The sequence below is a fragment of the Pleurodeles waltl genome, chromosome 11, assembly GCF_031143425.1.
Source record: "Pleurodeles waltl isolate 20211129_DDA chromosome 11, aPleWal1.hap1.20221129, whole genome shotgun sequence".
Taxonomy (NCBI): Eukaryota; Metazoa; Chordata; class Amphibia; order Caudata; family Salamandridae; genus Pleurodeles; species Pleurodeles waltl.
The window spans coordinates 11257696-11279679 of record NC_090450.1 but is presented as its reverse complement, the minus strand read 5'-3'; the positions used below and the strand labels follow the sequence as shown (position 1 = coordinate 11279679).

At 49.5% G+C, this 21984-nt stretch overlaps 1 long non-coding RNA gene across 1 annotated transcript in view; it reads right to left on the bottom strand.

Annotated features, from left to right (window-relative positions):
* The window catches only part of LOC138265230 (uncharacterized), a 119883-nt gene that overhangs the window by 15393 nt on the left and 82506 nt on the right, over positions 1-21984 (bottom strand). Inside the window, exon 2 of the long non-coding RNA XR_011199317.1 lies at positions 12713-12840. This is a non-coding gene — a long non-coding RNA (uncharacterized lncRNA). The remainder of the gene's footprint in view (positions 1-12712; positions 12841-21984) is intronic.

The following is a 21984-nucleotide window of genomic DNA, read 5'->3' as shown; positions in this document are numbered from 1 at the left end:
AGGCACGAGAGCAGGCCTATCGAGTGAGATGGTGTAACAGGACAGGCGACACTGTACTTCCAGGTAGGAATGGAAGATGTTGTAGCCTATTTTTTCAATCATTTTGTTGTGGAGTCCTGCATACTCCAAGTTATTGGTGAAAAGGCACAGAAGAGCTAATGTTAGATGATGTGGCCACAGAGTGCTTTATGTGGGCAGGTGCTGTCCGGTACCGAGTACGGGTACTCAGGGGCATCATCATCTTCCCGCTTTAGCAGCTACAGCGGGTGGTGTTCTTGATGAGCCTCTTTTGTCTGCAGCTTAAATGGATGGATGGGTGGATGAGTGGGTAAATGGAAAAGTGAAAGAATGAGTGAAAGGTGGATAAGTTGATGTAGTGAAAGGGTGGATAGATTTATGAATGTCTGACAGGATGGATGATAAGTGAAAGGGTGGATGGCGAGATGGATGAGTGAAAGGGTGGATGGATGGACAGGTTTGAATATGGATGAGCGGACGGATGGAGTGGTGAAAAACTGAATGATAGATGAAAGAATAAATGGATGACAGAATGTCAAAGTGAAACTGAGGCTATTAGCAGGTGGATGTAAGGATGAAAGGATGAATGGATATATGCTTTCCTGGAAAAGACAAGAGCTCTTCTGGAGAGGGCTGTGATGACATGCTTTATTTGCTTGGTGCCATTAAAGCTTTGGTTTGAAGTGAGGGGTATTTTAATTTTCTGGCTGCTCTCTTGCCGGCACTTCTTTAATTTGAAAGGGAGAGTACCCACACTTCTCAGCACAACTGAAATACATTAAATGGGAGAGTACCTGCACTTCTCAGCACTACTGCAATACATTTAATGGGAGAGTATCTGTACTTCTCAGCACTGCTGCAATACATTTAATGGGAGAGTACCCACACTTATCAGCATTGCTGCAGTACTTTTAATGGGAGAGTACCTGCACTTCTCAGCACTGCTGCAATACATTTAATGGGAGAGTACCGGCACTTCTCAGCACTGCTGCAGTACATTTAATGGGAGAGTACCGGCACTTCTCAGCGCTGCTGCAGTACATTTAATGGGAGAGTACCGGCACTTCTGAGCACTGCTGCAGTACATTTATTGGGAGAGTACCAGCACTACTGAAATACATTTAATGGGAGAGTACCTGCACTTCTCAGCACGGCTGCAGTACATTTAATGGGAGAGTACCAGCACTTCATATCACTGCAGCAGTACATTTAATGGGAGAGTACCGGCACTTCTCAGCACTGCTGCAGTACATTTATTGGGAGAGTACCGGCACTTCTCAGCACGGCTGCAGTACATTTAATGGGAGAGTACCAGCACTTCATATCACTGCAGTATTACATTTAATGGGAGAGTACCGGCACTTCTCAGCACTGCTGCTGTACATTTATTGGGAGAGTACCAGCACGGCTGCAATACATTTAATGGGAGAGTACCTGCACTTCTCATCACGGCTGCAATACATTACAATGGATGAGTACCGGTACTTCTCAGGAGCAAGCAGATACTCAGAAAAGGATGTGCACTTCTATGCTTCCATTTAAATCGCTGCGGTAAAAGGAAGTGTGGAAATCACCCGTCCCGATCAGCAGAGTCCGGGCTCGCAGGCTGAAAAGGAGGGGGTCGGGCCTTGTGTGCCCAGTGGAGGTGGTGGCAGCCTAACTTAAGGTGGGGTGGTAGGCACCCATCAAGTGTCGGGGTGCTGAGGGGATCTCTGAGAGCCCAAGGGGGTCACCTTGGAGGACTTGATTTTTTCTGAATCGGGGTGCGATAGGACATGAGGTAGCCAGGAGCTGGGGGGCTGGGGTTGGAAAGATACACGCAGTATGAGAGCCCAAGCAGGCGGTAGGCCTGATGCAAGAAAATCTAGGCTGCCATGAGCCCCACTGCCAGGAAAATGCGCCCACCATCCTCAGTCCCGCAGGAAAATAACAACTTTGATTGGGGTGTTTTGGGCCACTCGTATCCGGGACCCGGTGACACTACACCTGCTGCTCGATATTTTGCCACAATATCTTGGCCCCACGACATTCTACAGTTGAAGGACTGGTGAAACAGTGCCACAGGGGGTGCACACCTGAGACAAGTACAGAGGGAAAGACGGGTTGTGAGTGACTGGACATCTCTCCTACCGGGGAAGCGAGAAAACGGACAGTCGTGAACCGGACCAGAGGTGAACAGGAAATCTCTGGGTTTGTGGCCGGACACAGAAAGTGGGGACAGCAGGAAGGCATTGTGTATGAGCCCCTGCTGGGGTTCAGGCAGGATGCGGTCCCTAGTGTGGAATGGGACATCCAGAGTGAAAATGGAAAATGAAGGGAGATTCAAACGGGGGTTGTGGTGTTTGGGGGGGGTACTTTTGGGGAGGGATGGTTTGTTATCAGGATGGGGAAAGTTATAAATACTCTTATGAAGGAGTTTGATGAGAGAAACATATTAGTGTGTATCCGGAAAATGGCGCGTGAGGCACGGCGTGAGCTCTGCCCTCCCTCTGTACTAAAGCAAACTCCTCACAGCCTCAGAGGTAAGCAGCCCGCGTCCCCCCCGGGCCGCAGCGACGGAGGGCGGAACAGTATCTGGGACCTGCACTTCATGTAAACTCCACCTTGGGTGACATCGGCTGGAAGGTTTATGAATCAACCCCAAACTAGTACATACGACTCGGGCCCTTCATGTGCAGGACGCCAGGTGTGTGGCTGACCCTGTCCCAGCCCCACTGCCGCGTTAGAGACCAGCCTGACACATGGTTGTCGCGTCACTGGTCCAGTTGGTTTTCAGATGAATTTGAGTGACTCTGCCCCAGCCCTACCCCCTTTCACAGGCATCGGCCTTGTGAACACGCGGTGCATCTCATCGTATTCCTGTCCACCCCTGACTCGCACGACTGGACACCTGTTCCTTGGATGCCTAGTAAAGCGTGTGCTTCATGCCTCGCCGGGGTCTGGAAAGCGCTATATATAGGCGTACATTGAAGCACTATCCTCATTGCTGGCGATCAGCAGCCGTGGTCCCCATCAGCCGGACGGATATTACTTCCATGAGGCCAGGGCCGATGGCCTGTCAGTGCGGGAGCCAGCGGTGCGCTGGGGGCTGGGGATGTCTGACACCCACCCCCCTCCCCCGGGAGCGCTGCAGTGATGCTCAGATGTCTGTGAAATGAGACGGCGGGGTCATCTGAGGCAGCCGCTTACAGAACCCATAAATCCGCCAGTGGTAGAGGATGGAGGACAGCATGTCCCGGATGGGCCGCAGGGTTCGCTGTGGCAGTGATGGAGGGGTACACTCACCACAGCCAGTGATGCTGGGTGGAGAAAGCGCTGTACTTGACTGGGTCTGCAGGGGGCACTGTGTCAGTGATGGAGGACTGCACTCCGCACAGCCAGTGATGCAGGGTGGAGAAAGCGCTGTCCTTGAGTGGGCCGCAGGGGGCGCAGTGTCAGTGATGGAGGGGTACACTGAGCACAGCCAGTGACGCAGGATGGAGAAAGCGCTGTCCTTGACTGGGCCGCAGGCTTCGCTGTGTCAGCGATGGAGGACTACACTCAGCACAGCCAGTGATGCAGGGTGGAGAAAGCGTTGTCCTTGACTGGGCCGGCAGGGGGCGCTGTGTCAGTGATGGAGGGGTACACTCAGCACAGCCAGTGATGCAGGATGGAGAAAGCGCTGTCCTTGACTGGGTCGGCAGGGAGCGCTGTGTCAGTGATCGAGGACTACACCCAGCACAGCCGGTGATGCAGGATGGAGAAAGCGCTGTCCTTGAGTGGGCCGGCACGGGGCGCTGTGTCAGTGATGGAGGACTACACTCAGCACAGCCAGTGACGCAGGATGGAGAAAGCGCTGACCTTGACTGGGCCGCAGGGGGCGCTGTGTCAGTGATGGAGGGGTACACTCAGCACAGCCAGTGATGCAGGATGGAGAAAGCGCTGTCCTTGAGTGGGCCGGCAGGGGGCGCTGTGTCAGTGATGGAGGACTACACTCAGCACAGCCAGTGACGCAGGATGGAGAAAACGCTGTACTTGACTGGGCCGGCAGAGGGCGCTGTGTCAGTGATGGAGGGGTACACTCAGCACAGCCAGTGATGCAGGGTGGAGAAAGCGCTGTACTTGACTGGGCCGCAGGGTGCGCTGTGTCAGTGATGGAGGGGTACACTCAGCGCAGCCAGTGATGCAGGGTGGAGAAAGCGTTGTCCTTGACTGGGCCGCAGGGTGCGCTGTGTCAGTGATGGAGGGGTACACTCAGCACAGCCAGTGATGCAGGGTGGAGAAAGCGCTGTACTTGACTGGGCCGGCAGGGGGCGCTGTGTCAGTGATGGAGGGCTACACTCAGCACAGCCAGTGATGCAGGGTGGAGAAAGCGCTGTACTTGACTGGGCCGGCAGGGGGCGCTGTGTCAGTGATGGAGGGGTACACTCACCACAGCCAGTGATGCTGGGTGGAGAAAGCGTTGTCCTTGACTGGGCCGCAGGGGGCACTGTGTCAGTGATGGAGGACTGCACTCCGCACAGCCAGTGATGCAGGGTGGAGAAAGCGCTGTCCTTGAGTGGGCCGCAGGGGGCGCAGTGTCAGTGATGGAGGGGTACACTGAGCACAGCCAGTGACGCAGGATGGAGAAAGCGCTGTCCTTGACTGGGCCGCAGGCTTCGCTGTGTCAGCGATGGAGGACTACACTCAGCACAGCCAGTGATGCAGGGTGGAGAAAGCGTTGTCCTTGACTGGGCCGGCAGGGGGCGCTGTGTCAGTGATGGAGGGGTACACTCAGCACAGCCAGTGATGCAGGATGGAGAAAGCGCTGTCCTTGACTGGGTCGGCAGGGAGCGCTGTGTCAGTGATCGAGGACTACACCCAGCACAGCCGGTGATGCAGGATGGAGAAAGCGCTGTCCTTGAGTGGGCCGGCACGGGGCGCTGTGTCAGTGATGGAGGACTACACTCAGCACAGCCAGTGACGCAGGATGGAGAAAGCGCTGACCTTGACTGGGCCGCAGGGGGCGCTGTGTCAGTGATGGAGGGGTACACTCAGCACAGCCAGTGATGCAGGATGGAGAAAGCGCTGTCCTTGAGTGGGCCGGCAGGGGGCGCTGTGTCAGTGATGGAGGACTACACTCAGCACAGCCAGTGACGCAGGATGGAGAAAACGCTGTACTTGACTGGGCCGGCAGAGGGCGCTGTGTCAGTGATGGAGGGGTACACTCAGCACAGCCAGTGATGCAGGGTGGAGAAAGCGCTGTACTTGACTGGGCCGCAGGGTGCGCTGTGTCAGTGATGGAGGGGTACACTCAGCGCAGCCAGTGATGCAGGGTGGAGAAAGCGTTGTCCTTGACTGGGCCGCAGGGTGCGCTGTGTCAGTGATGGAGGGGTACACTCAGCACAGCCAGTGATGCAGGGTGGAGAAAGCGCTGTACTTGACTGGGCCGGCAGGGGGCGCTGTGTCAGTGATGGAGGGCTACACTCAGCACAGCCAGTGATGCAGGGTGGAGAAAGCGCTGTACTTGACTGGGCCGGCAGGGGGCGCTGTGTCAGTGATGGAGGGCTACACTCAGCACAGCCAGTGATGCAGGGTGGAGAAAGCGTTGTCCTTGACTGGGCCGCAGGGTGCGCTGTGTCAGTGATGGAGGACTACACCCAGCACCGCCAGTGATGCAGGATGGAGAAAGCGCTGACCTTGACTGGGCCGCAGGAGGCGCTGTGTCAGTGATGGAGGGGTACACTCAGCACAGCCAGTGATGCAGGATGGAGAAAGCGCTGTCCTTGACTGTGCCGCAGGGGGCGCTGTGTCAGTGATCGAGGACTGCACTCAGCACAGCCAGTGACGCAGGATGGAGAAAGCGCTGTCCTTGAGTGGGCCGGCAGGGGGCGCTGTGTCAGTGATGGAGGACTACACTCAGCACAGCCAGTGACGCAGGATGGAGAAAGCGCTGACCTTGACTGGGCCGCAGGGGGCGCTGTGTCAGTGATGGAGGACTACACTCAGCACAGCCAGTGATGCAGGGTGGAGAAAGCGCTGTACTTGACTGGGCTGCAGGGGGCACTGTGTCAGTGATGGAGGACTGCACTCAGCACAGCCAGTGATGCAGGGTGGAGAAAGCGCTGTCCTTGACTGGGCCGCAGGGGGGACTGTGTCAGTGATGGAGGGGTACACTGAGCACAGCCAGTGATGCAGGGTGGAGAAAGCGCTGACCTTGACTGGGCCGCAGGGGGCGCTGTGTCAGTGATGGAGGGGTACACTCAGCACAGCCAGTGATGCAGGATGGAGAAAGCGCTGTCCTTGAGTGGGCCGGCAGGGGGCGCTGTGTCAGTGATGGAGGACTACACTCAGCACAGCCAGTGACGCAGGATGGAGAAAACGCTGTACTTGACTGGGCCGGCAGAGGGCGCTGTGTCAGTGATGGAGGGGTACACTCAGCACAGCCAGTGATGCAGGGTGGAGAAAGCGCTGTACTTGACTGGGCCGCAGGGTGCGCTGTGTCAGTGATGGAGGGGTACACTCAGCGCAGCCAGTGATGCAGGGTGGAGAAAGCGTTGTCCTTGACTGGGCCGCAGGGTGCGCTGTGTCAGTGATGGAGGGGTACACTCAGCACAGCCAGTGATGCAGGGTGGAGAAAGCGCTGTACTTGACTGGGCCGGCAGGGGGCGCTGTGTCAGTGATGGAGGGCTACACTCAGCACAGCCAGTGATGCAGGGTGGAGAAAGCGCTGTACTTGACTGGGCCGGCAGGGGGCGCTGTGTCAGTGATGGAGGGCTACACTCAGCACAGCCAGTGATGCAGGGTGGAGAAAGCGTTGTCCTTGACTGGGCCGCAGGGTGCGCTGTGTCAGTGATGGAGGACTACACCCAGCACCGCCAGTGATGCAGGATGGAGAAAGCGCTGACCTTGACTGGGCCGCAGGAGGCGCTGTGTCAGTGATGGAGGGGTACACTCAGCACAGCCAGTGATGCAGGATGGAGAAAGCGCTGTCCTTGACTGTGCCGCAGGGGGCGCTGTGTCAGTGATCGAGGACTGCACTCAGCACAGCCAGTGACGCAGGATGGAGAAAGCGCTGTCCTTGAGTGGGCCGGCAGGGGGCGCTGTGTCAGTGATGGAGGACTACACTCAGCACAGCCAGTGACGCAGGATGGAGAAAGCGCTGACCTTGACTGGGCCGCAGGGGGCGCTGTGTCAGTGATGGAGGACTACACTCAGCACAGCCAGTGATGCAGGGTGGAGAAAGCGCTGTACTTGACTGGGCCGCAGGGTGCGCTGTGTCAGTGATGGAGGACTACACTCAGCACAGCCAGTGATGCAGGGTGGAGAAAGCGTTGTCCTTGACTGGGCCGCAGGGGGCACTGTGTCAGTGATGGAGGACTACACCCAGCACAGCCAGTGATGCAGGGTGGAGAAAGCGCTGACCTTGACTGGGCGGCAGGGGGCACTGTGTCAGTGATGGAGGACTGCACTCAGCACAGCCAGTGATGCAGGGTGGAGAAAGCGCTGTCCTTGACTGGGCTGCAGGGGGCACTGTGTCAGTGATGGAGGACTGCACTCAGCACAGCCAGTGATGCAGGGTGGAGAAAGCGCTGTCCTTGACTGGGCCGCAGGGGGGACTGTGTCAGTGATGGAGGGGTACACTGAGCACAGCCAGTGATGCAGGGTGGAGAAAGCGCTGTCCTTGACTGGGCCGCAGGGGGCGCTGTGTCAGTGATGGAGGGGTACACTGAGCACAGCCAGTGATGCAGGGTGGAGAAAGCGCTGTCCTTGACTGGGTCGCAGGCGGCGCTGTGTCAGTGATGGAGGACTACACTCAGCATAGCCAGTGATGCAGGGTGGAGAAAGCGCTGTCCTTGACTGGGCCGCAGGCGGCGCTGTGTCAGTGATGGAGGACTACACTCAGCACAGCCAGTGATGCAGGGTGGAGAAAGCGCTGTACTTGACTGGGCCATAGGGGGCGCTGTGTCAGTGATGGAGGGGTACACTCAGCACAGCCAGTGATGCAGGATAGAGAAAGTGCTGACCTTGACTGGGCCGCAGGGGGTGCTGTGTCAGTGATGGAGGACTACACTCAGCACAGCCAGGGATGCAGGATAGAGAAAGCGCTGTCCTTGACTGGGCTGCAGGGGGCGCTGTGTCAATATGGGAGCAGCACACACAGCAGAATGCAGGATTGCAGCATTTTTTTTTTTTTTTTTTGGCGGTAATATATAGCGAGAACTCGAACCAAAGGTCACTGAGGTGCAGGGCCACTGTATTTAACCCCCCACACTTTCCCCATCTGAAACCCCTCCTCTAGTAAACTGTAGGTCATCTCTCAACCCACCCGCACTGCAATGAAGGTCTTAGTAACCACTGCCACCACCTTCACTCACCACCAGCTCCCAAATACTTACCTGTGCTTTGGCTCAGCAACAGATGCGTGCAGGGTGGAGGAGTCCATGAAAATGTATTCCCACCCTATTGGAGGGGCCAAGTGATGTCACGGCTCCCAGCAATTGCCGGTGGTTGAGATTAATATAAGCATTTCTTCTACCACATTGTGGCTTCTTCCACCGACATGTGACAACGCTCAGTGCAGGCTAGCCGGGTCAGCGGTGACTACCACCCGTTTGTAGTGACTACCGTTTACATAATGGTGCCACAAGTGCCAACAGCATAGCAAGGATGCCATGGACCCTGGCACAGCAAGGAAAGTGACCTTTGGGTCTGACTCAGACCCCAATAACCTAGCCACCTATCGCCCTATTACCCACCTTCCATATGCAAAACCATCGAACAGGCTGGCGCCATCTAACTTCACGGGCCAGCTGGCATCGATGAACCCATACCCAAGTAAACAACATGGGCCTGGTTTGCACACTGCTATTTTGAGTACGTTTACACTTTTTAGTAAATTTACTATATTTCAGTATTCACAGACCCCTTGGGAAAAACGATTAAATATTTTAAATAGCTGAAAATGTAAATAAATATAATTAACATTAAAATGAGATGTAAAAATAGTACATTTTTATTATCTAATTATAAAGTATGTAATTACCTATTTTACATTAAAAACGTGAAGTAAAAATAAATACAAAACATTTTTAGTATTCATTTTAATATCAATTAACTATTTTATAATTAAATAATACATACAAAAGTCTAAGTTACTACAAAAGTGCTGTTTGTGAATACTGGAAAGCAGTAAATGTACTCAAAAGTTTAAAATTACTCAAAAGTGTAGGTTACCTTTGTGAACAAAGCCCTCGGCCTCCAGACAGTCTTTCAGCATCAAGACAGATGCTATTCCAGTTGGGAGTAATCAATATTCGCTTGTTCCTTTTCCTGAAGATCTTCACTATGTACACAGAATAACAAAAATTATCCTTGGCACTCACAGAATTAAGATTCACCAATAAGGCGGCGACATGCAATTGTATTTAAAAGTCTCCACAGGTAAAAACATTACCCACCGCAAGAATGCAGCCACCATCCAAGCACGGAGTCAAGCACCTATCTGAAACTCAACCCAGTTCAATTAGAAATCATCCTCAACTCCAATGTCATCAAAGAACCCCGCATCCAAGAGTGGCTCCCCGATATGAACAACATGATTTACGAACCATCGTCCCACAAATGGAAAATCATGTAGCTGTACCATTTAGTCTGACCACTCTTAAACATGCAGGGAAACACTGACAGCACTGAATCAATCTGTAGTTTAGACTACCCCCTTGAAGAATACCTCAGCACCACTGTTCAAGTCTTCATTCTCTCCCAGTCGCACCGGGGTAATATCTTACTCACTGTTTGTCCTGCGTTTACCCAGGGCCGACTTTAACTCTAGTGGCTCCCAGTGTGACAATCTTTCTTGGCACCTGCTTGCCCCCCATTGCCACGTCCTTGGATTCCCTCAATATCACCTGCCAAAAGCACCCCTCATCTCTCCAGAACCCCTCTCTCTCATACATGTATTTTGTTTTTAAAGTGCTGTTAACGGCTGGCTTTACTAATCCAGTCAGCTCTCCACATAAAATACAGATCTGTTCTTTGCAGCAGGCTTATTAACCATCTGCGCTACTGTATGGCGAGTCACAACTACCACTAGATAAACTCCTGATCTCTCTCGCTCCAGCAGGAGCATTAATCACTAGAGTTATATTCACATGGTTATTCCTGCCTGAAAGCTGGAGCACAAAGAACTCTGCAGCAGATGCTTTTAAATCCTAATTTATTGCTAAACATAGCGCGGCTCTGAGGTCAGTGCCCCCCTTCCAGGTCAGCACCCAATGCAGCTGCACCAGTCGCACAGCTCTAAAGCCAGCCCTGGATTCCCCTTAACCCCAGGGAAGAGTGTCCTCCACAGTGCAACAAGTTGCAGAAATGTCACCATACTTTTGCCACTTTGAAAGCTCTGCAGTGGCCATACCTCTGAGCCCGCAAGGCGTGTGGCATCACACACAGATACTGCATTGCCAAACACAGGATCATCTACATGGACCTGTTCACTGAGCCTTGGCACTGTCAGACAACAGGTGAAGAAGTGCAAAGACTAATGCAGTCAAGCCTTTTCCAGATGTGAGCATAAATACATGACAGAACCCCTCCTCGCCTCTGCAGTTCAGAAAACATCTGCAGACAATCTCTTCTTTTTTGGGTTAAATGATTTTTATTGAAGACTCAAATAGCTATACTAAAAAAATAACATTTGTGAAGCAATTCAGACATCAACAAGTACTGCAATTTTAGGAGACACTTTTATCTAATGAAAAGATTGTCTTGTCATTTTGTATGAAAAGAAAGAGGAGATAGATGGGAAAAGAGAGTAAGAAGAGGAGTAAAAAGGAACAGGAAATATAAAAGAGTCTGAGAACGAGAAGAAGAGAGAGTCGATTAAGGTGTTGCTGAGCGCCAGGAAAGAACGGTAGCGAAAGGCAACCAATGCAACCAGATTTAATCTTCTGATGCAACTTCAGTGAAGGGACAGAATGGAGTCTGTGTTCATCACATATAAAGTTCCACCATATTAACATAGATAGTTTACAAACATCTATCCAACAAGAAAGTATCATTTTAAAAGCAAGTGCAGTAAAGCGATCAAACAACAAAGGATTAGGAGATAAATGTTCAAACCTAGGTCCTCAGGAACATAAAAACACATTTTGAAAACTTAGTGGTATATCACATTCGAAAATCTTTAAGCATGTTGGCCAAATAGAGTTCCAAAACGTATTAACATGAGAGCAATAATACGACACGTGTGTTAAAGATCCATTGCATATGGAGCATGACCAACACAGTGAAGCAGCCGATGGAAATACATTCTAGGGCAGTAACAGCCCTATAGTAAACAACAAGTAGGGACTGAGTAACACAAGCAGCTTTGGAGGTATTGAATATGTTATGCTAAACGCTGTCCCAGAATTGTACAGAACATTATATGGGTAGATCAGCTGCCCACAGTAATTCAAGAGCACTTGTAGTTCTAACAGATGTAGGTGACGACAATGTTTATATATCAGCAGCTTTGGGGATAGAATCATGGTGGACAAAATCCAGATATGTCAGAGGCATTGGTGTGACTGGGGGAGGGGGAATTGGTGAGTGAGAAAAAAAGGAATGGAGCGTAGAGGAAATTATTTCATATTCCTTTACACAGGAGTCAGTTAAGTGATGCTGTGATTGTAATTGGGGGAAAGTTACATTAGAATTGTCTTTTACACGTTGTTGAACAAACATAATACCCTTCTACTTCCAGTGTTTATAGCAATTTTAATTTAAGAAATTTATTATAACAAATTCGAGGATAAAACACATTGTTAAACATCAAGATTAGTAAAATATTAAGTTTGTAATAAATTATGTGAATATTTTAAAATGGGATTTTTGGATATAAAAGTACAGTTCGACATAGGAATGATAGCTTTGAATGAGAAACCATTCAGTAACGATTGTTCAAATGTGATCCATCGTGGGGAGTGTGAATCTTGGTAGTCATTAATCTGGCATACAATTGCTGAATCATAAAGGCGGAGTGAAAAAGCTTAAAATCAGGAACTTGTACACCCTGCGGACAATCTCTTCATAGTGCCTCTCACTGATCATTGATAGGGGTCCCCTCTGCCCACTCTGGCTAAACTCGCATGTGATTCACAATCAGAATTTAGTACAGTGCTCCGATACACCCTATCTAGCTTTATAGACTATAAAAACCAACTAATTCCTGTAAAAATACAATAGGTTCTTGACACTTTTTAATTTGTAGTGTATATTCTCCATTACGTTGCTTTCCCATTATTTGAATTGAAGGGCTTTATTTCCCAGCTCATATTTTCTTATAATATTAAGCATTACCGTCCAGGCCTGTGCCAAAAAGTTTAAATAGTCCTGTTCAGCACAAAAGTCAACCTTTGTGTGGACTATCTAATGGCCCCTATAACTGGAGTATTGGGGTGTTGTGAAATCCCTTCTAGTAGAGTTTGGCACTCAAAGAAAATCCTCACATGCCTCCAAACTGGGTTTAAGACTGAACCTGGAATCAACTCGGACGCAGAAATTCGTAAATCCTTCATGTGCTGCAGATCTCATGTGCTGCAGATCTCATCTGCGCGGTCTGACAACAGACACCTCAGTGAGTGCAGTTTAAAGCAGTCTGCAAGGCTCAGCTTGTAGCTGGAGTAGTTAAAATCTGGCTCATATTCCTGAGAGACCTCAAAATAAAGGTGCTTGAAGCAATATCAAAGCTCACCTGAGATGCTGTTGGTCCAACTCATCCCACATCTATTCGATGCCTTTGTGACGTTGTTGGATTCAGGTGGAATGTGCGGGCCATCTGATATTGGCAAAGTCAGAGAGGCCACAGATTACCTCATAAGCCTGTTAAGAAAGACAATGAAGCTTCGTGGGCTGGTGTTGCGTCGGCATGTCCAGCATACTGCACAAATAAAGTACATTTCATCCCTATATGTTTTCCCTCATCCTAAGGATTGCCTCTTAATTAGACCCCTCCTCTTCATTAACAAGATGGCTGCATCACATTGCACTACTGTGTACTGGTGTGATTCAGCCTTTGTAGAACTAGTGGTGGCCATCTTAAGATGGTAGCATCCCATTTTAAGATGGCCGTGGCATTCCAGAATAGTTGGAATGACTGTTGGTGCTGCAGGAGGGCAGTCTGAAGCAACAGGTAATTTATAAATGTATATATTTACTGTATTTTTTTAAAATACATTGTATTTCATTGTTTTTGCATTTATTAATTTATTATTATCAGGCAGTCATGTGACCAAAGTAAGGCACAGTGTGTCGGCGATATGGTAAGGGAGATGGAAGTTGCAATGAGTTATTAGAGTGCCAAAACCTGCAGAAGAAGTGAAGCTTCAGATGTTTGGTGCAGGATAAGATGTTCACCTCCTGGAAGGACCTTGGTGGTGAAGGGACTTACCCCCAAAATGTTTAACTTTGGTCTGGTGGTATGGTGGAAATTATTTGGCGCAGTAGGCCGACTTATGCTGTGCAAGGTTTTTTGGATCACACCGGGCATTTCCATAGGGAGACACAAGCTTACCACATGTGCTGACCGACAGCAGGAATGATGCTGTCAATAAGCACAAGCTAAAGGGGGACAGCTAAAAGCAGCAGAAGCATCATGTTAAATAAAAGAGTAAGTAAAACATAGTCAACACAGTGTGTAAACTTAAAAATTGTCAGGACATTACTTTCAATAACTACATTTGTTTATTATTTTCCATGGTGACTGCATTGTAAAAAATGCTTTATTAAAAAATATCACACAAACATCATAGTGCATTAGGATACCCATTTACAGCATTGTACGAGAAAGCATTTATCATTTGGGTTCTGTTGCTTTCAGTGGGAATCCTTCTTTTCAGATGGCTTCTGCTTTCACTAAATACTCCCTGCCAGCAGCTGCTGAGCCAATAGCATGACAATGAGAGGGATATACTCCTCTGGAGCCCCCCTCTGTGTCAGAAAGTGTCTACAAGCTCTGACCACAGCTGATGCTGTCTGTCCTGAAAGGCTGCACACTGTGGGAGGATATCGAGGGAAGCAGGCGGGGCTCCATGGCACCACTGTCTGCCCTTCCTGATGTCCACAGCTCCCAGTCCTTCCCAGACAGCTTCCACTGTGGCAGTTATGACCTAATGACAAGAGCAGATCATTCCCGCACGAATGATGCAGTCTATTGCCACACTTTGTTGTGATCTCAAATAAGGACGGCACTCCTCTTAGCCAAGCCCTGCTGCTTGACAATCACAAAGAATCAGCATGTTAACCGGTGAACCACAAAGACTCCTGCGACTCACAATGTCATTTTTTATTATATGCAGTGCGATTAGGTTTATTTTACACTTGCAGAGTCTGTCCTGTGCGCAGCGCAGGCTTTTTGAGGGTGGAAAGCATTCCTTACACTGTGGCACTTTTCACAATCGTCTTATTTGTAGATCGTGTGTGTTTCACACAGATCACCATGAGGTGGCTTGTTATAGTGTGGGAGCTGGAGGTCCACACTCTGCACAGCACAAAATATATTTTAAATCTGGACCACAGTGGAAAATTAGTGCCTGAATCAAAAAGGTGGAATCTGTACAACAAAGTGGCATTAATTAAGAGGACGATCTGTGTGCTGCCACAGGTACATGCAAATAAACATGGGTTGGTGGTATAATCAACAATAGCTTTATATTGTTATATTGTTTTAATTTGTTCTGTAGAGTATTATAAAGCTGAACTATAATTAATTAAAGTGGTTTCTTAGCACTGGAAAAAGATAGCCTGCAAAAAATGTAGACTTTAATTGAGAGTGTAAATTTCGATTTTAGGTGGGAAAGTAAAGATAATGTTTCTGTTTTGTAAAGACTTTACGAGCACTAAAGACTGGTGAGAGTATGTCCAGCACCACATAAGTGCAGGACAGACACTCTTCATGGCACTGCAGAAGATGGTTCTTATTATAACAGACTCCGACATCCTCATTGTGCCCAGCTCAGGCTGATGACAGGTTTAGGTGAACCAATGAAATGTGACCGGTCAAATTGACCGGGTGGCTCTCAGGTTGCACAAAGTTCCCTAAGAGGCACTTGCAAACACTGAGCTTAATAACTCTAAAGCCTACATTTACTAACATTTTGCAAGGGTCTTTACACGTCTATTTACTACTCGTTATAAAGGTTCACATGCGTGACGCTAAATGTCATTGTCTTGACGGCTTTAAGTTGTATTGGCATGATCGCTCAGTGAAGGTGATACTGCAAGTCTGCACATTTTATTTTTCTACAGTAAATAAATCACCTTTTAAGGGAATAATCACTGATGTTTCGAGGTTAGGAGATGTTGGTGACATGGTGCCTGCTATCGCATTTCATGCTGCATTCTTCTCGGTTCTACATAGATGCTCATGTGCTCACTTCCTCGGTGCATATTGATGATGTGTCTTCATCCTCCTGCCAGGTGCTTATTGATTGAGGTCAGGAGATGCTAGTGATCAGGAGCCCACTGGTGCTTGATTTAATCCTGCACTTTTCGTGGGGTGTTCTTCTGGGTCCTCCAGACACACCTATCCCTTCCTTCCCTCTGCCTATCGACTGAGGACAGGAGATGTTGGTGGCCAGGTAGCCGATAGGATCTGATTTAATTCTGCATCTCTCATGTTGCGTTCTCCTAGGTTCTACATGCATGCCCCTGTGCCATCCTGCCCGATATGTATGGATGATGTGCCTCCGCTTTCCCACCCAGTGCCTATTGAGTGAGGTCAGACGTTGTTCGTCACAAGGAGCCCCCTGGGGCTGGATTTAATCCTGCACTTCACATGATGCCTTCCTCTAGGTTCTCCATAGGCTAAGCCTCCACCCTCTCACCCACAGTCTATCAAGTGAGATGTTTGTGAACCAGAGCCAGCCTGGGCTGGATTTCATCCTGGACCTCTTATGCTGCGTTCTTTTAAGTTCCCCGCAGACGAAGTCTCCTCCCTCTCACCCTCAGGCTATCAAGTAAGATGTTTGCGACCAGGAGCCAGCCTGGGATGGATTTTATCCAGGACCTCTCATGCTGCCTTCTTCTGGGTCCTGCACAGACACACCTCCCACACTGTGTCTATCAATTAAGGTCAGGATTTGTGGCCACTGGGAGCCCCCTGGGGCCTCATTTATTCTTGCACCTCTCATGCTGCATTCTGATCGGCTCTTCACAGACGCGCATGTGACCTCCCACCATGTGCCTATTGACTGAGGTCTTCCAGGCACACATGTCCCTTCCTGCCATCTGCCTATCGACTGAGGTCAGGAGATGTTGGTGGCCAGGTGGCCGTAGGGTCTGATCTGATTCTGCATCTCTCATGTTGTGTTCTCCTAGGGTGTACATAGATGCAGATGTGCCCCGCTGCCCGATATATTGATGACATACCTCCACCATCCCACTGGGTGCCTACTGAGTGAGGTCAGGAGACAGCACCAGCAGCCCCCCTGGGGCTGGATTTAATCCTGCCCTTTCATGCTGATTCTTTTTGGTCCTTTACAGATGTGCCTCCCAGCTGATGCCTCTTGATTCACGTCAAGATTGGTTGGTCACCAGGAGCCCCCGGGGACTGAATTTAATCCTGCACCTCTCATGGTGTGTTCTTCTAGTTTCTTGACAGACACACCTCCGCTTCCTCACTCAGTGCTTATTGATTGGGGTCAAGAGGTGTTGGCCACCAGGTACACCCTGGGGCTGGATTTAATCCTTACCCTCTCTTGCTGCGTTCTTTTAGGTCCTTCCTAGACGCGCTTCCCACCTGACGCCTATTGATTGGACTTCTTCTGGGTCCTTCACAGAAGCGCCCCTCTCACCTGTCTATCAATTGAAGTCAGGTTTTGATGGCCACCAGGAGCTCCCTGGGGTCTCGTATTCAGGCTCCTCTCAAGCTGCTTTCTTCCAGGTTCTTCACAGACTAAGCCTCCGCTCTCCTACCTGGCGCCTATTGAGTGGGGTCAAGAGATGTTGGGGGGCTGGGTTTCATCCTGGGTGCTTCACGCGCGTGCCACCACCCTTCTCCCTGGCGCCTATTGATGCACGTCAAGAGACATTGGCCACCAGGAGCCCCTTGGGGCCGGGTTTAATCCTGCACCTCTCCTGCAGACCTCCCCGCCCCCAGCCCCGGTACCCATCGATTGGCCAGCGCGCTCTTCCAACCCCTTGAGCTAAGAGTCTGACATCATGTTCTTCTTTCCAGCAGGATTCAAAGGTTGCCACCGGTGTGGGCGTGAAATTAAAACTGTAGCACAAGAGCGTTGTTAATGATTGTTCGGTGTATTTGAGGGTTTTATGGTCAATTATGAGCATTGACATCACCGGCGCCTTGAGGCGGGAACAACCTTTTCCCGCCAGATGTCGTGTTCGCTAAGGAGCTGTTCTGAATCTAATCATGTCCTGCAGGAGATCAACGAAGCATCACCGCAGCGCCCAAAGTGTCAGGAGCAGTCTGTGTTAAAGGCACAGGGTCGGCGTGGGCAGGGCCCCTGAGGTGCCACAGCGGGAGGCGCTAGACTGCGCCAAGAAGACAAGATCAGAAGGGGAGGTGGCGAGGAAACACCACTTCACCCGCCCTGCCAGGACATAAAACAGGCCCCCGGGTCAGAGTCATTTGTGAGATTGTTAGCAGAGGCCAAACCACTGCTTGCAGTGCTTTAAATGGAAAAAAATAAGTGCACGTACTCACCAAAAAGAGTGGTGGACTGGGGTGGAGTTTGGGGTGGGCATATGGGTGGTGCTAAGGGCGGGGCAAGGGGCGGGGATAGGTTTGTGGACAGTCTAAGCTTTGTACGCCAGAAATCTGCATGCACTGCAAGAATGAACGATATATCTGTCCATGAGTGATTACACTAATGGCCATTTATATAGCACTTATATAGGAAGTGGTGATTATTAACCAAAGTAATCCTTCTTTAGCAATCTTAGAATAACAATGTATTGAGGAAAAAACAGCAACATTCCCAATGTATGCCTTGCTGTTTCATGTATTTCCTTGATGTAGGTTCATGAATCATTAAGCTATATCCCAAGGATTTTAACGACAGGTAACACAAGGATCTCTGCAGCAAAAACAATAACCAACTGAGCTACCTACATAAACAAATCTGTGATCTGCATGTTTCATTCTGCGCATTATGGCAGACACGTTGATCCAGCCTTCCAGGGGGGCCTCTGATAGAGCCAGCTCTGTTCTGGAGAGAGTCTTGTCCTGATGACCTTGACTAATTTTTAAACAGACTGTTTTAAATAGTGTTTTCCTATAATATATTTTTAATGTAGGTGGTGTTTGCATTTTACAGGCAAATGTTGTGTTTATGTTTAATGCAACCTCCATAAAAAAGTTTATTGTATTTCAAAACAGTACCTCGCACATGAGGAAAGGGAGGGTGTCACAGAGATTATTTATAGTCATAGTGAGCTGATGCTGTCTTACAAACTTAAAATCACGTCACTTTCCCAGAATACTAGATGTAAACACATTTAGAATTTCGCCGAGTGTGTCTGTGCACTGACAGTGTCCTGGCCAAAGAGGGCACAAAAGAGCTGAAACTGGATCATAAATTCAAAGCTGTTCCAAACAGGGGCACCTTAAATACGTTTGGCCAAGGGCCACAGAACCTCAAGATGTCCCTGACTTACACATCCATTTCATACTCTGAATCACCTTCAGTTTCACACAAACACAAGTTCCACATGTCATTCTCACAGGCATAACTGTGCTTGCAAACTTGCACATTTTGGCTTTTAATTTCCATCTCTCACATGCTTTCTGCTTTCTCCCATTGTGAAGCATTTTCGATTTTTTCTTCCTCTGCCTTTCCCATATGTCTCTTTTCCTCGCAGTAAATTCTTGAGGCAGAAAAATAAGTCGCGGGTATCAAAAATAAGTGCTGGTGCCCCGCACCCGAGAAGTGCTGGTGCACCCGCACCCGGCTCAAATTAAGCACTGCTCACATGTTGTCTTTTTACACATACACTGCCGGACAGTGGCAGCTCTCAAAAATGTTGTAGCTCCTGCACCAGAAGCAGTGCCCTGAAGGATTCAGTATTCACCATAAAAAAATACCAAAAAAATGGTCATTGTTGATCTTTGTTCTATGCATGTGTGTGGACTCCCACAAAATATGTAAGCAGGGGCTGGTAGTCCCAAGTGGCCTCCTATGTAACATTTTAAATCCATCCCCGATTTTTACAATACATGCTTTATTGCTGAGATTTTTTTAATCTCTTGCGTAGAATGAAAAAAGAACTACAAATCCCAGAATGCACAGGTTTGGCCTCGAAAATTAAAAAATGTATGAAAATGTCACATCTTCCATTGAACATCTTCCATGTAACAATTGGTTTGGATCTGGTTTTCCATCTAAAGCAAGAGGTTGCCACTTGCAGAACGCTAAATAAAAAATCATTTATTTTGCCACTAATGTAGTTTTTCTTTGAGGTTAATCGGGAAAGATGGTGGAGAGGGCAGGGATTTTCTTTCACGCAAACGCCTTCACTTTAAAAATGCTGATGGGTGAAAATGTGCAGGATTTTAAACAACGGGCTTACTAATCAAGCTGCACTGCCCTGAACAATGCTTGCCACACCCCTGCCCGTTAGGTTTCACAATCACCTTTTAAGCTGAAGATAGCTCCCTGCAGCCACACCCTTCCCCTTCCCTTGTAACTTCCAATGCAGCTCAGATAGCTCACCGAGGCCTACAAACAAGAGCCGCTGCTCCGGCGCTCTTACAGCAACTCATCCCCGGCTTCCACTCTCTGAGAGCCATTTGAAACTGAAACTGCTGCCAAGGCAGAAATTTATGAGCAGCACCACTTGTGTAAATTCCAGGACCCCTGTGAGTACCGGTACTCTCCTTCTCAGAGGAAAAGTTCCGGTACTCAAGGGGAGAAAATAAAAAAGTGCTGGTACTCCGTACCGGTGAGTACCGGCCCACTTAAAGCACTGGCTGTAAGCAGTGCTTAATTTTGTAAATAAAAACGTGCCGGTGCCCAAAGCCCTCCTCTTGAACACGCGGCTGCTGCATTTAAATGTGGGAACACAGAATACTGAGGCAGCGTAATCCTGAAGCAATCTCGGTCCTCTTCAATCCATTTAAAGCCACTCCCTGCCCCTTCATCTGACTCTGGCAGCTTTCTGCTTTATACCTTTGTGACGCTTTTTCCATTTTCTCTTTCTCCGTCTGTCCCAAATGTGTATTTTGCTCGCAGCAAATGCTTGGGACAGAAGAATAGGCCCCGGCCCTCAAAAATAAGTGCTGGTGCTCAGCACTGAAAACAACATGCACAAATTAAGCACTGGTTGTAAGCACCCGGCCTCAATGCCAGGCTTAGAAATACACGAGCACATCCTGAGAAGGGTTGCCTCACGGCGCGCGCCCAGATGCATAGAGGGTGAACTTACCTTCTGGAGAGGGCAGGGGGGGCAGAGTTCCCCCACACACCATCTACTCCTGTGCCTCTCCCGTCAGGGACATCTTAAGAATTTCAGAGGCCCTGGGCCAAACCTATTTTGGGGCCCCTGTTCGGAACAGTTATGAATTTATGATCCAGGCTTTGCTCTTTCCTGCCCTCTTTGTCCAGGTCACTGACAGCGCACAGGTCACTGGTCCAAATTCTAAATGTGTTTACATCTAATATTCAGGGATAGTGACATTTTTCCAGTATTGTAACACAGCAGTCACTCACTAATATTACTGCACATAATCTCTGTGACACCCTTCCGTTTCTCATATGTCATCCTATTATGGATGTTGCATGCAGCATAAACATGTCATTCTCTGCACAATGTCTGTAACAAACTCTCACACATCACCCACAATAAAAATAAATTAAAGAAAACAACCATCTGTTTAAGAATTATTCAAGGACATCAGGGCTGGGCAGTCCCAGAGCCTGCTCTATCAGGACTCCCCATGAAAGGCTGAGCCCTGGGCCGGCGCCCACTTTGCCCATGACTTAAAACGGCTTTGTCTCCCCCGTGCTTTCCCTGTTGGTTGGAGCTGCTGGAAACATCAGGACTGTCCAGCACTGTCCACCTGAGGGTCCTTCCCATCCTGGGGACGCCACAGGGAGGCCAGACTGGTTGTGTCAGCCTGGTGCCTGTCATGGCCCGCTCCGCCTATCATGGCAGGAACAGTCGGTGTCTGGCTCTAAAGGTTTACACAGGTATGCCATTGAGGGGAAGACGGTGGTGAGGTTGGAAGAGGTTAGGAAGCTGCCGTCTGCCGCTCCCAGTACTTCTTTTTTCAATCCATTGCATTTTCAGCAGCCAAGAAGTATGAGAGAGAAGTCATACTCTCAAGAAACCTCGGAGGTCCTCCACTCACCAGGGTGGGCCAGGAAGTACCAGAGAGAACCGAGCCCTTCCTTTGACATCCAGGGCAGGTTGAGTGGAGCTGAGGCTGTGCATAAGATGAACCCCCTCTCCAGCACTCAGTATAGTGGTGCTCGGGGCATCTCTGACAAGGTCCGGAGTGGTCCCCATCACACTACATTCTGCTTGTGACAAGGCATGTCCCAACAAAATGACTAGATCGGGCCCCTTTACACCATGACAAGGCATGTCCCGACAAATGGACCAGAGCGGGCCCCATCATACCACGTCCTGTCGGTGACAAGGCAGGTCCCAACAAATGGACCAGAGAGGGCCCCATTACACACCACATCCCACTGACGACAAGGCATGTCTGGACAGAATGACCAGTGTTGGTCCCATCTCACCGCATCCTGCTGGTGACAAGGCATGTCCAGGCAGAATAAAAAGAATGGGCCCCATCACACCATATCCTGCCAGTGATAAGGCTTGTCCCGACAGATGGACCATTGCGGACTCCATCACACCACATCCTGCTGGTGACAAGGCGTGTCCCAACAGATGGGCCTGAGGGGGCCATAACCCCACATCCTGCTGGTGCCTATGCATGTCCCTACAGATGGACCAGTGTGGGCCCCATCACACCATGTCCTGCTGGTGTTAAGGCATGTC